At 44.1% G+C, this 14,825-nt stretch overlaps 2 protein-coding genes across 2 annotated transcripts in view; both read right to left on the reverse strand.

Moving 5' to 3' along the window:
* LOC130297913 (oocyte zinc finger protein XlCOF7.1-like) overlaps positions 1–8,830 on the reverse strand; it is a 92,553-nt gene extending 83,723 nt beyond the window's left edge. Inside the window, exon 1 of the mRNA XM_056550773.1 lies at positions 8,744–8,830. The gene's annotated coding sequence lies outside the window, so the exon portion shown is untranslated. The remainder of the gene's footprint in view (positions 1–8,743) is intronic.
* LOC130306275 (zinc finger protein 268-like) overlaps positions 1–14,825 on the reverse strand; it is a 189,915-nt gene that overhangs the window by 9,686 nt on the left and 165,404 nt on the right. The gene's annotated exons all lie outside the window — the stretch shown is intronic.

Genomic DNA, 14,825 nt, shown 5'->3' on the forward strand with positions numbered 1-14,825 from the left:
CCTGCAGACTGTACAGGAGCCGTGAGCTTACAGGACCTGCGATGATGTCACCGCCATGTGATCAGTCACATGGAGGAGGAGGAGTCACATGATCAGGGGCTGCTGCTCTAGGCTCATCTGCTCAGTGTATGCAGGACTCTGCTGTGCTGGTTGTGATCGCTGCTGGATGAGCTGAAGTTATGTGTATGCAGCAGAGCTGTGTGTGTGTGATGTGCGTGGTGCAGAGCTGTGTATGTGTGTGTTATATATGTCTGCAGCAGAGCTGTGTGTAATGTACATGTAGCTGAGCTGTATGTGTACACAGTAGAGCTGTATATGTGTAATGTACATGTAGCTGAGCTGTATGTGTACACAGTAGAGCTGTATATGTGTAATGTACATGTAGCTGAGCTGTATGTGTACACAGTAGAGCTGTATATGTGTAATGTACATGTAGCTGAGCTGTATGTGTACACAGTAGAGCTGTATATGTGTAATGTACATGTAGCTGAGCTGTATGTGTACACAGTAGAGCTGTATATGTGTAATGTGCATGTAGCTGAGCTGTATGTGTACATAGTAGAGCTGTATATGTGTAATGTGCATGTAGCTGAGCTGTATGTGTACATAGTAGAGCTGTATATGTGTAATGTGCATGTAGCTGAGCTGTATGTGTACACAGTAGAGCTGTATATGTGTAATGTACATGTAGCTGAGCTGTATGTGTACACAGTAGAGCTGTATATGTGTAATGTACATGTAGCTGAGCTGTATGTGTACACAGTAGAGCTGTATATGTGTAATGTACATGTAGCTGAGCTGTATGTGTACACAGTAGTGCTGTATATGTGTAATGTACATGTAGCTGAGCTGTATGTGTACACAGTAGAGCTGTATATGTGTAATGTACATGTAGCTGAGCTGTATGTGTACACAGTAGAGCTGTATATGTGTAATGTGCATGTAGCTGAGCTGTATGTGTACACGGTAGAGCTGTATATGTGTAATGTGCATGTAGCTGAGCTGTATGTGTACACAGTAGAGCTGTATATGTGTAATGTACATGTAGCTGAGCTGTATGTGTACACAGTAGAGCTGTATATGTGTAATGTACATGTAGCTGAGCTGTATGTGTACACAGTAGAGCTGTATGTGTGTAATGTACATGTAGCTGAGCTGTATGTGTACACAGTAGAGCTGTATATGTGTAATGTACATGTAGCTGAGCTGTATGTACACAGTAGAGCTGTATATGTGTAATGTACATGTAGGTGAGCTGTATGTGTACACAGTAGAGCTGTATATGTGTAATGTACATGTAGCTGAGCTGTATGTGTACACAGTAGAGCTGTATATGTGTAATGTACATGTAGCTGAGCTGTATGTGTACACAGTAGAGCTGTATATGTGTAATGTACATGTAGCTGAGCTGTATGTGTACACAGTAGAGCTGTATATGTGTAATGTACATGTAGCTGAGCTGTATGTGTACACAGTAGAGCTGTATATGTGTAATGTACATGTAGCTGAGCTGTATGTGTACACAGTAGAGCTGTATATGTGTAATGTACATGTAGGTGAGCTGTATGTGTACACAGTAGAGCTGTATATGTGTAATGTACATGTAGCTGAGCTGTATGTGTACACAGTAGAGCTGTATATGTGTAATGTACATGTAGCTGAGCTGTATGTGTACACAGTAGAGCTGTATATGTGTAATGTACATGTAGCTGAGCTGTATGTGTACACAGTAGAGCTGTATATGTGTAATGTACATGTAGCTGAGCTGTATGTGTACACAGTAGAGCTGTATATGTGTAATGTGCATGTAGCTGAGCTGTATGTGTACACAGTAGAGCTGTATATGTGTAATGTACATGTAGCTGAGCTGTATGTGTACACAGTAGAGCTGTATATGTGTAATGTACATGTAGCTGAGCTGTATGTGTACACAGTAGAGCTGTATATGTGTAATGTACATGTAGCTGAGCTGTATGTGTACACAGTAGAGCTGTATATGTGTAATGTACATGTAGCTGAGCTGTATGTGTACACAGTAGAGCTGTATATGTGTAATGTACATGTAGCTGAGCTGTATGTGTACACAGTAGAGCTGTGTATGTGTAATGTACATGTAGCTGAGCTGTATGTGTACACAGTAGAGCTGTATATGTGTAATGTACATGTAGCTGAGCTGTATGTGTACACAGTAGAGCTGTATGTGTGTAATAAGCATGTAGCTGAGCTGTATGTGTACATAGTAGAGCTGTATATGTGTAATGTGCATGTAGCTGAGCTGTATGTGTACACAGTAGAGCTGTATATGTGTAATGTACATGTAGCTGAGCTGTATGTGTACACAGTAGAGCTGTATATGTGTAATGTGCATGTAGCTGAGCTGTATGTGTACACAGTAGAGCTGTATATGTGTAATGTGCATGTAGCTGAGCTGTATGTGTACACAGTAGAGCTGTATATGTGTAATGTACATGTAGCTGAGCTGTATGTGTACACAGTAGAGCTGTATATGTGTAATGTGCATGTAGCTGAGCTGTATGTGTACACAGTAGAGCTGTATATGTGTAATGTGCATGTAGCTGAGCTGTATGTGTACACAGTAGAGCTGTATATGTGTAATGTACATGTAGGTGAGCTGTATGTGTACACAGTAGAGCTGTATATGTGTAATGTACATGTAGCTGAGCTGTATGTGTACACAGTAGAGCTGTATATGTGTAATGTACATGTAGCTGAGCTGTATGTGTACACAGTAGAGCTGTATATGTGTAATGTACATGTAGCTGAGCTGTATGTGTACACAGTAGAGCTGTATGTGTGTAATGTACATGTAGCTGAGCTGTATGTGTACATAGTAGAGCTGTATGTGTGTAATGTGCATGTAGCTGAGCTGTATGTGTACACAGTAGAGCTGTGTGTAATGTGCATGTAGCTGAGCTGTATGTGTACACAGTAGAGCTGTATATGTGTAATGTACATGTAGCTGAGCTGTATGTGTACACAGTAGAGCTGTATATGTGTAATGTACATGTAGCTGAGCTGTATGTGTACACAGTAGAGCTGTATGTGTACACAGTAGAGCTGTATATGTGTAATGTGCATGTAGCTGAGCTGTATGTGTACATAGTAGAGCTGTATATGTGTAATGTACATGTAGCTGAGCTGTATGTGTACACAGTAGAGCTGTATATGTGTAATGTACATGTAGCTGAGCTGTATGTGTACACAGTAGAGCTGTATGTGTACACAGTAGAGCTGTATATGTGTAATGTGCATGTAGCTGAGCTGTATGTGTACATAGTAGAGCTGTATATGTGTAATGTACATGTAGCTGAGCTGTATGTGTACACAGTAGAGCTGTATATGTGTAATGTACATGTAGCTGAGCTGTATGTGTACACAGTAGAGCTGTATATGCGTAATGTACATGTAGCTGAGCTGTATGTGTACACAGTAGAGCTGTATATGTGTAATGTACATGTAGCTGAGCAGTATGTGTACACAGTAGAGCTGTATATGTGTAATGTACATGTAGCTGAGCAGTATGTGTACACAGTAGAGCTGTATATGTGTAATGTACATGTAGCTGAGCTGTATGTGTACACAGTAGAGCTGTATATGTGTAATGTACATGTAGCTGAGCTGTATGTGTACACAGTAGAGCTGTATATGTGTAATGTACATGTAGCTGAGCTGTATGTGTACACAGTAGAGCTGTATGTGTACACAGTAGAGCTGTATATGTGTAATGTGCATGTAGCTGAGCTGTATGTGTACATAGTAGAGCTGTATATGTGTAATGTACATGTAGCTGAGCTGTATGTGTACACAGTAGAGCTGTATATGTGTAATGTACATGTAGCTGAGCTGTATGTGTACACAGTAGAGCTGTATATGCGTAATGTACATGTAGCTGAGCTGTATGTGTACACAGTAGAGCTGTATATGTGTAATGTACATGTAGCTGAGCAGTATGTGTACACAGTAGAGCTGTATATGTGTAATGTACATGTAGCTGAGCAGTATGTGTACACAGTAGAGCTGTATATGTGTAATGTACATGTAGCTGAGCTGTATGTGTACACAGTAGAGCTGTATATGTGTAATGTGCATGTAGCTGAGCTGTATGTGTACACAGTAGAGCTGTATATGTGTAATGTGCATGTAGCTGAGCTGTATGTGTAATGTGCATGTAGCTGGGCTGTATGTGTACACAGTAGAGCTGTATATGTGTAATGTACATGTAGCTGAGCTGTATGTGTACACAGTAGAGCTGTATATGTGTAATGTACATGTAGCTGAGCTGTATGTGTACACAGTAGAGCTGTATATGTGTAATGTGCATGTAGCTGAGCTGTATGTGTACACAGTAGAGCTGTATATGTGTAATGTGCATGTAGCTGAGCTGTATGTGTAATGTGCATGTAGCTGGGCTGTATGTGTACACAGTAGAGCTGTATATGTGTAATGTGCATGTAGCTGAGCTGTATGTGTACACAGTAGAGCTGTATATGTGTAATGTGCATGTAGCTGAGCTGTATGTGTACACAGTAGAGCTGTATATGTGTAATGTACATGTAGCTGAGCTGTATGTGTACACAGTAGAGCTGTATATGTGTAATGTGCATGTAGCTGAGCTGTATGTGTACACAGTAGAGCTGTATATGTGTAATGTACATGTAGCTGAGCTGTATGTGTACACAGTAGTGCTGTATGTGTGTAATGTACATGTAGCTGAGCAGTATGTGTACACAGTAGAGCTGTATATGTGTAATGTACATGTAGCTGAGCTGTATGTGTACACAGTAGAGCTGTATATGTGTAATGTACATGTAGCTGAGCTGTATGTGTACACAGTAGAGCTGTATGTGTGTAATGTACATGTAGCTGAGCAGTATGTGTACACAGTAGAGCTGTATATGTGTAATGTACATGTAGCTGAGCAGTATGTGTACACAGTAGAGCTGTATATGTGTAATGTACATGTACCTGAGCTGTATGTGTACACAGTAGAGCTGTATATGTGTAATGTACATGTAGCTGAGCTGTATGTGTACACAGTAGAGCTGTATATGTGTAATGTACATGTAGCTGAGCTGTATGTGTACACAGTAGAGCTGTATATGTGTAATGTACATGTAGCTGAGCTGTATGTGTACACAGTAGAGCTGTATGTGTGTAATGTACATGTAGCTGAGCTGTATGTGTACACAGTAGAGCTGTATATGTGTAATGTACATGTAGCTGAGCTGTATGTGTACACAGTAGAGCTGTATATGTGTAATGTACATGTAGCTGAGCTGTATGTACACAGTAGAGCTGTATATGTGTAATGTGCATGTAGCTGAGCTGTATGTGTACACAGTAGAGCTGTATATGTGTAATGTACATGTAGCTGAGCTGTATGTGTACACAGTAGAGCTGTATATGTGTAATGTACATGTAGCTGAGCTGTGTGTACACAGTAGAGCTGTATATGTGTAATGTGCATGTAGCTGAGCTGTATGTGTACACAGCAGAGCTGTATATGTTTAATGTACATGTAGCTGAGCTGTATGTGTATCCTCTGACGATCTCTCTTAGCACCCGGCGTTCTAGACATATGCCGGGTTCTTGCAGCAGTGATTGTGACATCACAGCCACGCTCCTCCATTCTTGTCAATGAGAGGGGTTGTGAATGTCACGGCCTCCCGCTCTGAGTGTTCTGAACAAAATATTCAGAACGCTGGAGCACCCCTTTAAGGAATATCAAGACTCCGGTAAATGTTATTGTAAATATCCATACAAATAAACTATCCCTAACTGATTGTGTGCAGGAAAATGCTGCTCAGCCTAATGTTATGGGATATGAAGAAAAAGTTTAGGTTATGCAGCGCACCTGTGTCTATGGAATACTGTGATGGCCTCTCTGCTTCCCCTACCTCCCAATACGTTTGCTGAGTAGTTTGGCCCTGTGATTTGCCCCTCCCTAACCCCATGGATCCCACACCCCTCCCCAATCACAGACTGTAATGTGTTGTTGTTTTTCGACTTTGTTTCTTGGATAACGAGTGATGGAGCGGAATGTTAGCGCAGCATGTGGTATAGTGTATAGCGTAGGGAGCCTGTGCTGTATATTGTACTGTCATGCTTTGTGTGATTGTAATTTATTGTATGATTTGTAATGACGACTGAATGATCAATAAAGTTATACTGTGATGGTCTCCAAAAACCAATATCGGGGGCAGCCAAATAGTGTAGACCAGAGTGGCGCATTTTGTCACGCCCCCTCCAATAGACTTGCATTGAGGGGGCGGGGTGTGATGTAATGACGGGGCAGGGATATGATGTCACGCGTTCCCAGTGCCGGCTCCAACATTTGGAGCAGTTTGTTCCAAACGCTGAGCAGTGAAGTATCCCTTTAACCCATAGGGCAATGGCAGGCCCGTACTCCTGCACCCCGTGGTCATGGAGTCCTCAGGACCTATGGTTGATGTTACTCTTCCTTCCCTTGCCAAAATTCTCCCCGATATAAAGGATAGGGGATAAGATGTCTAATCGTGGCGGTCCCGCTGCTGTGGCCCCTGCAATCTCTTGGAGCACCTTGCATTCTAAACAAATGCCGGGTTCCTGCGGCAGTGGTTGTGATGTAAAGGCCACGCCCCTCATGACACGCCCCCTCCATTCATGTCTATCAGCGATCGATTCTGACCAGCTATCTGCGGCAATTCCATTCCCCGCTGGGCGGGGATCGGAGCCGGATGCCTGCTGAAATAATTCAGCAGACATCCCGGCACAGTGACGAGGGGGATCCTGAGGATACCCCCAGATCGGCGGTAAATACAAAATGGCGATTCCGGGTTATCTGGGTCATGTGTTACCCGATGACCTGGAAAAGGAGAGTGACCAGTGGTGTAATATACACCACCAATCACTCTTCGTACTGTACCGGGAGGTGGCAGTGTTGCCACCCCCTCAGTACAGCTGTGATTGGGCGGCCGTAGTGACCTCACCAATCACGGCAGTATGGGGAGGGGGGTGAAGGAGCATGTTGCTCTGTTCTGCCCACCACACATCTGTGAGCAGGACGAAGCCCCGTGCTGCCATATTCCCGCCTTTTCAGCGCTATTTATATGGCCATTCGGCACTTTTAGCAATTAGTGACAGCTTTAGGTTAGAAAGGGAGCGTTTTTAGGTGGTAAATAATAAATATATATATATATATATGTATATATATATATATTTTTTTTTTTGGCATACTGTCTGTAGCACCTTTAGCTGCATGACCCCGGCCCTACAGGGTCGCTGTGGTCTGCCCCCAGCATTTTTTCGGGGGCGCAGACCTTTTTTTTTTTTTTAAAGCTAAACATGTGGCTGGGCCCTCTTAGCTATAAAACAGTAGTCCGCCGCTGATCAGTCCCGTAGTACTGATCAGCGTTTTTTGTGGTGAAGGCGCTTTTTCGAGGATTAAAGCATTTTCAAGGATTAAAGGATGGTGCCTCTGTGTGCGGCCTGCCCCACTGCAGTCAGTGATTTTTTTTTGGATTCAGGTGGGTGCTTTTTTTCGGGTTTTAATCGTATATAAAACAAAAAAATTTGTTTTTTCTGTGGGGGTCTGTGTACGTGCCACCAGCCACTGTTCTTGGCTGAGTGGCCAGACCCCCCCACTGACTTCTGCACCCCCTGCCGCCACCAAGCGCTAATCAGTGCACACACCACTGATTAGGTAAACGCGTTTCTTAGGCGCAGGGTTTTTTTTGCGCTAGAAGTCTTTTTTAATTTTTTTTGTTTAGTTTAATTTTATATTTTTGTTCTAAGGGCAGGTTAGTAGTTTAGGGCGGGTTAGAGTAGGTAGTCTTGCACCATACAACACGCAGCACACACACCAATAAAGTTTTCCCCCCACATATATACACTTCACCCCCCCCCCCCCCATTAGAGTAGGGAAATGGCCCACAGGGTGTTTTCAGCGGAGGAGGCATATGCCATACTTGTCTCTGACACTGGAAGCACCACAGAGGATGAGGAAGACCCCACCTTCCTTATTTCCTCGTCCTCCTCATCATCTAGTTCTGATAATGAGCCACCAAGGTGGCGGAGACGCCGCCATGCGGGACCGCAAACCTCCTCTGCTCCTGACCCTGTGCCCCATGAGTCCCCCTGGCGCTCATATTAGTCAAGCCCCCCAGCCAAGTTCACTGGTGCCCTGTACCGGAGAACTTGTCTGGACTGAGCCAGCGGACCCCGAGCCCGTGATTTCGGAGTTTGTTGGTGACTCAGGAATCAAGATTGACATTGTCGGGTTCACTGAAATGGACTTCGTCGCTGCAAACCCAGGCTCATTTTTAGCTAGACCCAATGGATGGTACGCTGTCAATGCAGCTGAAATGAGGACCTTTTGGGGCCTCGTCCTGCATATGGGCCTAGTTAAAAAAAAAAAACACTGTCAGGCAATACTGGAGGCCGGTTCGAGGTCATTTGGAAATGTTGCATTATGCTGATGTAGTAGACCACCGGTGTATGATGGGACCACGGGTGTAGCGGACTGAGTGGTGGGATCGGATGCTATTAACCCCTAGTGTTCGTGATGCCAGGATATGGTTGCATGGTGTAGGGCACTGCCGACAACCAACCCAGAAACGGCATGTATTAAATTAGAGTCCAAAGCAGGTTTTGATGCAACTTTACTGAAGAAGGCAGTAGAACGTTTCTTACAGATTATGTCTTTGGTAGGGACAGTAGAGACTTGTAGACATAGAAGACTTACAGATTAGATGTGGCTGCAGACTTGTAGGCTTTGGCCTAGCTGGACTGGACGGAACTTGTACAGGACTGGTGCTTTACTGTCCAGGAACCAAGAGACTAAGGGGAAGATTTATCAGGACCAGAGGAAAACTTCTCCAGTTGCCCATAGCAACCAATCAGATCGCCTCTTTCATTATTCACAGGCCTCTTTAAAAATGAAAGAAGCGAGCTGATTGGTTGCTATGGGCAACTGCCCCACTCTTCCTGTTCACAGGTTTTGATAAATACCCCCCTTAAGAGTGCGTTCACACGGAGTAATTCAAGAGGAATTTAGTCGAGTAATTCCTCTTGAATTCTCCGCTCCATATTAATGCACATCTCCTCTGCCCATTGACTTTAATGTTTTTTCCGTTGTCTTGTTCACACTGCGGAAATTCTGCTAGCAGAATTCCGACGCTGAATTCCGTTCCGCTTGAAGAAAGAACATGTTCATTCTTCAAGAGGAATCCGCTAGCAGAAATCACTTGAAGTCAATGGTAAAAAAAAAAATTCCGCCCGACATCGTTTTCACGCGGAATTCGTGCGCAATTCATGAGCAATTTGTGCGGAAATGGCTGAAAAACCCTTCACTTCTTTCTCCCCCATGTCCGCGCGAATTTCGCACAAAAAAATAAATAAAAATTTTCCGCCCGTAAATTTTTCAGCGTGAATTACTCTTCATTTACTCCGTGTGAACGCACCCTAAGTGTGGAGACTACAGCCCTTTATATATCAGTAGCTGGACTAAAGCCCATTGGTAGCTGGTTGCCTGGTTACCTGTGCCTCTGGAACTCTGGGTATCAGGTGATTACATATCACATGACCATGTCACATGACCTTAGGAAGGTCCTATACAGTTTAAACATCCTAATAACCTTTACACATAGCTTGTATTCACTGTACAATACCTATAATAAACATACAGAATTAATGTACAATGGGAACCATAATAATGACCTAGGGGGATCCTGCAGGAGAGCCCTGTGGACTTGAGGGACTCTACCTGAGGGGACTTTAGGAACTGTACAGAACCATGTTCTGTACCGGGACACGACACTGATAATGCGGCATGTCCCCTCCAAATTTTGGGAGGCCTATGTCCCTGGGGGGAAGGTCACTATTGATGAGTTTCTCATCGGCTTTAAGGGGAGACTCAGCTTCCGGAAATACATCCCAACCAAGCGAGCGCGGTATGGCGTGAAGATGTATAAACTTTGTGAGAGTACCTCAGGGTACACCTGCAAGTTTATAGTGTATGAGGGATGAGATTCCCGTATTGAACCACCAGAATGTCCCCCCACTCTGGGTATTAGCGGGGAAATCGTTTGGGGCCTTTTGCACCCATTGCTAGATAAAGGTTACCACATTTACCTGGATAACTACAATCAGTATATGGGGCGAGTTGATCGCTCTGATCTAGTCCTCAAGCCATATAATGCCATGCGGAAAACACTGACATGGTACAAAAAAAGTTGCGGTCTACTTGGTAAAGGTTGCCATGTGTAACTCTTTTGTCCCAGTACGCTGGCAACATAGGGACAAGAGGAAGTTCTAAAGGCCCTAATCTTTGGTGACCACCAAGGAGCGAGTCAGAGCACCTCTGGAACTTCAGTTCCCTGGATCTTTCCAGGTGATGTCCCCCGCACTGGAAAGAAGGGATGATCACAGAAACAATGCAGAGTGTGTCACAAGAAAGGATCCGGAAGGGCACCACCACTCAGTGTGACACTTACCCGATCGTCCGGGCCTCTGCATTAAAAACTGCTTCAGGGAGTATCACACTTCCATGGAGTTCTACATTTTTAATCCTTTTCCCTAATTTTTAATTCTCCATAATTATACTCCAATGTACCTGTCCAGAGTACATTGTCTTCCAAATTTAAAAACCAACCCCCCCACCCCCCAAAAAAACCTCTTTCCCAAATCCCTGATAATATCTGGACACAGAATCAACAGAACTGGGGGGTTTGCAGTTGCAGTTTGCAGTCTCACCACCTGAGCGGCGCATTTGAGGTAACAGAATAGGGACGGCCCCACACATCCCCTTCCCAGAATGATGATTCAGAGTATAGGGTTTGGGGCGGGCATCATTTTTACTTTTGTCTATACTCTAGGTCATCATTCTGGGAATATAATTGGCATATCAGCATTAAAATTGCAATTTTCTTCCCCCCATAGTACACTTCATCCATTCCTGGAAAATAAATTTAGGGAACACCCGTCTGTTCCAAATCTCCTCTTCACCCTATACACCTTCCCTAGGGGGTGCACTGTTTGTAGTATTCTCACATGTGGGTGTTCCTTTCTTGTATTTTCCTCTGAATGTATGTAACTGTTAGGTCCGTAACAAACATCGGCCTCAAATGTGAAGAGTTCTCGCTGAGCTCTGTCGTATTTCCAGGCGACAATTCGGAGTCACATGTTAGTTGTTCCCATAAAAATGAAGCAGAGTATAGGCTGAAAATTGCAATTTTCAAAAGCTTCATCCATTCCTGGAAAATAAATTTAGGAAACACCCGTACGTTCAAAATGTCCTCTTTACCCCTATACCCATTCCTCAGGGTGGGTACTTTCTGTAATGGGGTCACATGTGGGGGTTTCTCTCTTGTATTTTCCTCTGAATGTATGTAACCGTCAGCTACTGATATGCCATAGGCCTCAAATACAAACTGACCTAATTTTTCAATTTACGGCCCACTTTTCAAAAAACTTGTGAGGTGTAAGTACTCATTTGAGGGGTGTAGCTTCAAAATTGTGGTAATTTACCTGTTTTTTTTTTTTTTTTTTTTTTTTTTAGATGTCAGAACTAGAGATGAGCGAACTTACAGTAAATTCGATTAGTCACGAACTTCTCAGCTCGGCAGTTGACGACTTATCCTGCATAAATTAGTTCAGCTTTCAGGTGCTCACATGGGCTGGAAAAGGTGGATACAGTCCTAGGAGACTCTTTCCTAGGAATGTATCCACCTTTTCCTGCCCACCGGAGCACCGGAAAGCTGAACTAATTTATGCAGGATAAGTCATCAACTGCCGAGCCGAGAAGTTCGTGACGAATCGAATTTACTGTAAGTTTGCTCATCTCTAATCAGAACCTCAACCATTGCAGTGCAAATCACCACTTTAGGCCTCAAATCTCATCGGTGCTGTCTCACTCCTAAGCCCTGTTTTGCACCCACATAGTGCTTTCCTGCCATATATGGGGTATATCCTTATTCTGGAGAAATTGGGCTACAAATTTTGTGGAGCTTTTTTTCTCTTACTAATTGTGAAACTAAAAAAATGTTGGTTAATACTAGCAATTTAGTATTAAAAATCTAATTTTTCAATTTTTACGGCCCACTGTTCAAAAACATGTGAGGTGTAAGTACTCACTATAACCCTTGTTACATTCCTTGAGTGGTTTAGTTTCCAAAAGGGTGTCACATGTGGGGGGTTTCTGTTGTTCTTCCACAATGGGGGCTTTGTAAACACACATGGCCCCTGACTTCAATTCCAACAAACTTTTCCCTCCAAAAGCCCAATGCGCTCCTATTCTGAGCATTGTAGTGCGCCCGCAGAGCACTTTACATCCACATATGGGGTATTTTCTTTCTGAGGCTAAATTGCACTACAAATTTTGTGGGCCTTTTCCCCTCATGTAAAAATGTAACATTAGCGGTAACACTATCACTACAGTGTGAAAAATCACATTTTTCACTTTCACAGCCCACCGTTCAAAATAACCTGTGAGGTGTAAGTACTCACTGTAACCCTTGTTACATTCCTGGAGGGGTGTAGTTTTCAAAACTGTGTCACATGTGGGGGGGGGGGGGGGAGTTCTGCTGTTCTGGCTCCATGGGAGGTTTGTAAATGTACATGACCCCGACTTCAATTCCAGCAAAATTCTCTCTCCAAAAGTCCAATGGCGCTCCTTCTGTTCTGAGACCTGTAGTGCGCCAGCAGAGCACTAAATGACCACGTATGGGGCATTTTCTTAATCGGAAGAAATTGGGCCTTAAATTTTGGGGTCCATTTTCTCCTATTACGCCATGTGAAAATGAAAAATGTGGAGTAACACCATCATTTTACTGTTAAAAATCGAATTTTTCACTTTTGCGGCCCTGTTCAAAAAAAGCTGTGAGGTGTAAGTACTCACTGTAACAGTCTTGTTACATTCCTGGAGGGGTGTAGTTTCCAAAATGGTGTCACATGTGGGGGGTTTCTGCTGTTCTGGCATCATGGGAGGTTTGAAATTGCACACAGCCCCCGACTTCAATTTCAGCAAAATTCTCTCTCCAAAAGTCCAATGGCGCTCCTTCTGTTCTGAGACCTATAGTGCGCCAGCACTTAACATCCACATATGGGGCATTTTTTTAATCGGGAGGAATTGGGCTTCAAATTTTGGGGTCCATTTTCTCCTATTACACCATGTGAAAATGATAAAGTTAGAGTAATTCCATAATTTTTGTGTTAAAAATCAAATTTTTCTAAAAACCTGTGAGGTGGAAGTACTCAATGTAACCCTTGTCACGTTCCTGGAGGGGTGCAGTTTCCAAAATGGTGTCACATGTGGGGGGTTTCTGCTTCTCTGGCACCATGGGAGGTTTGAAAATGCACATGACCCCCGACTTCAATTTCAGCAAAATTCTCTCTCTAAAAGTCCAATGGTGCTCCTTCTGTTCTGAGACCTTTAGTCCACCCATATGGGGCGTTTTCTTAATTGGAAGAAATTGGGCTTCAAATTTTGTAGTCCATTTTCTCCTATTACCCCTTGTGAAAAAGAAAAATTTGGGGTAACACCAGCATTTTAGTGTTAAAAATCAAATTTTTACGTCCAATTTCAACGCAAAGTGGTCAAATACCTGTGGGGTGTTAAGGCTCACTATACCCCTTGTTACGTTCCTTGAGGGGTGTAGTTTCCAAAATAGTATGCCATGTGGTTTTTTTTTTCCTGCTTTTCTGGCACCATGGGGGCTTCCTAAATGTAACATGGCCCCCAAAAACCATGCCAGCTAAATTATTTTCAAAAATCCCACAGTTGCTCTTTCCCTCCAGCCATGTTGTGCACTTTATGTCAACATATGAGGTATTTCCATACTTGAAAAAAAATTAGTCTCCAAATTTTGGGGGGCCTTTTCTCCTTATACCAGTGGCGTTGCGACCGGGGTGCGGGGGGTGCGGCCCGCACCGGGTGACACCATCCTGATGGGGTGACACCAGGTACGCCGCCGGTCCTCAGTTGCGCTGCCTGTCTCCATACTAGCAGCCCCCCACGGCCCCCACTTGCGCTGCCTCTGTAAGAACATTCCCCCCGGTCCTCACTTGTTGCGTCTATGTACTAGCACCCCCCCCGTCACCTGCACAGTGAAGCGGCCTGCGCCCCCACGTCTTCTGTTGCGCCGGTCCGACGTCCCTCCGCAGGGCCGGCGCAGGAGGACGTGACGTCACTCGCAGAGCGACCGGAGAGAAGGAGCGCTGCGCTGGATGGGTGAGTGAGTGTCTGTCTCTCTCTGTCTGTGTGTGACTGTGTGTGTGTCTGTGAGTGTGTGTCTCTGTGTGTGTGTGACTGTGTGTGTCTGTCGCAATCTCTGTCTGTGTGTGACTCTCTGTCTTTGTGTGACTCTGTGTGTGTGTGACTGTGTGTGTCTCTCTGTGAGTGTGTGTCTCTCTGACTGTGTGTGTGTGTGTCTCTATCTATCTGTGTGTGTGTGTGTGTGTCTATGTTGTGTGTGTGTGTTTTTTTTTTGTGGGGGAAGGGGGGGTTTGTTTGAACCAGCGATCTAATGTGGGGAGACTTTGACTTATTGTGGGGAACATGCAAGGGAACCTGCGGCCTAATGGGGGGAAACTACTACCAAATGTGGGGAATCTATGCTACCTAATGTGGGGAAACTGCTACCTAATGTTGGAAAATTGCTACCTAATGTGCGAAGGCTGCTACATAATGTGGGAAAACTGCTACCTAATGTGGGGATTCTGTGCTACCTAATGTGGGGAAACTTCTACCTAATAGGTGGAATCTGTGCTACCTAATGTGTGGAATTTGTGCTACCTAATGTGTGGAATCTGTGCTACTTAATGTGGGG

Source organism: Hyla sarda, chromosome 1 (genome assembly GCF_029499605.1).
Source record: "Hyla sarda isolate aHylSar1 chromosome 1, aHylSar1.hap1, whole genome shotgun sequence".
In the NCBI taxonomy this organism is placed as follows: Eukaryota; Metazoa; Chordata; class Amphibia; order Anura; family Hylidae; genus Hyla; species Hyla sarda.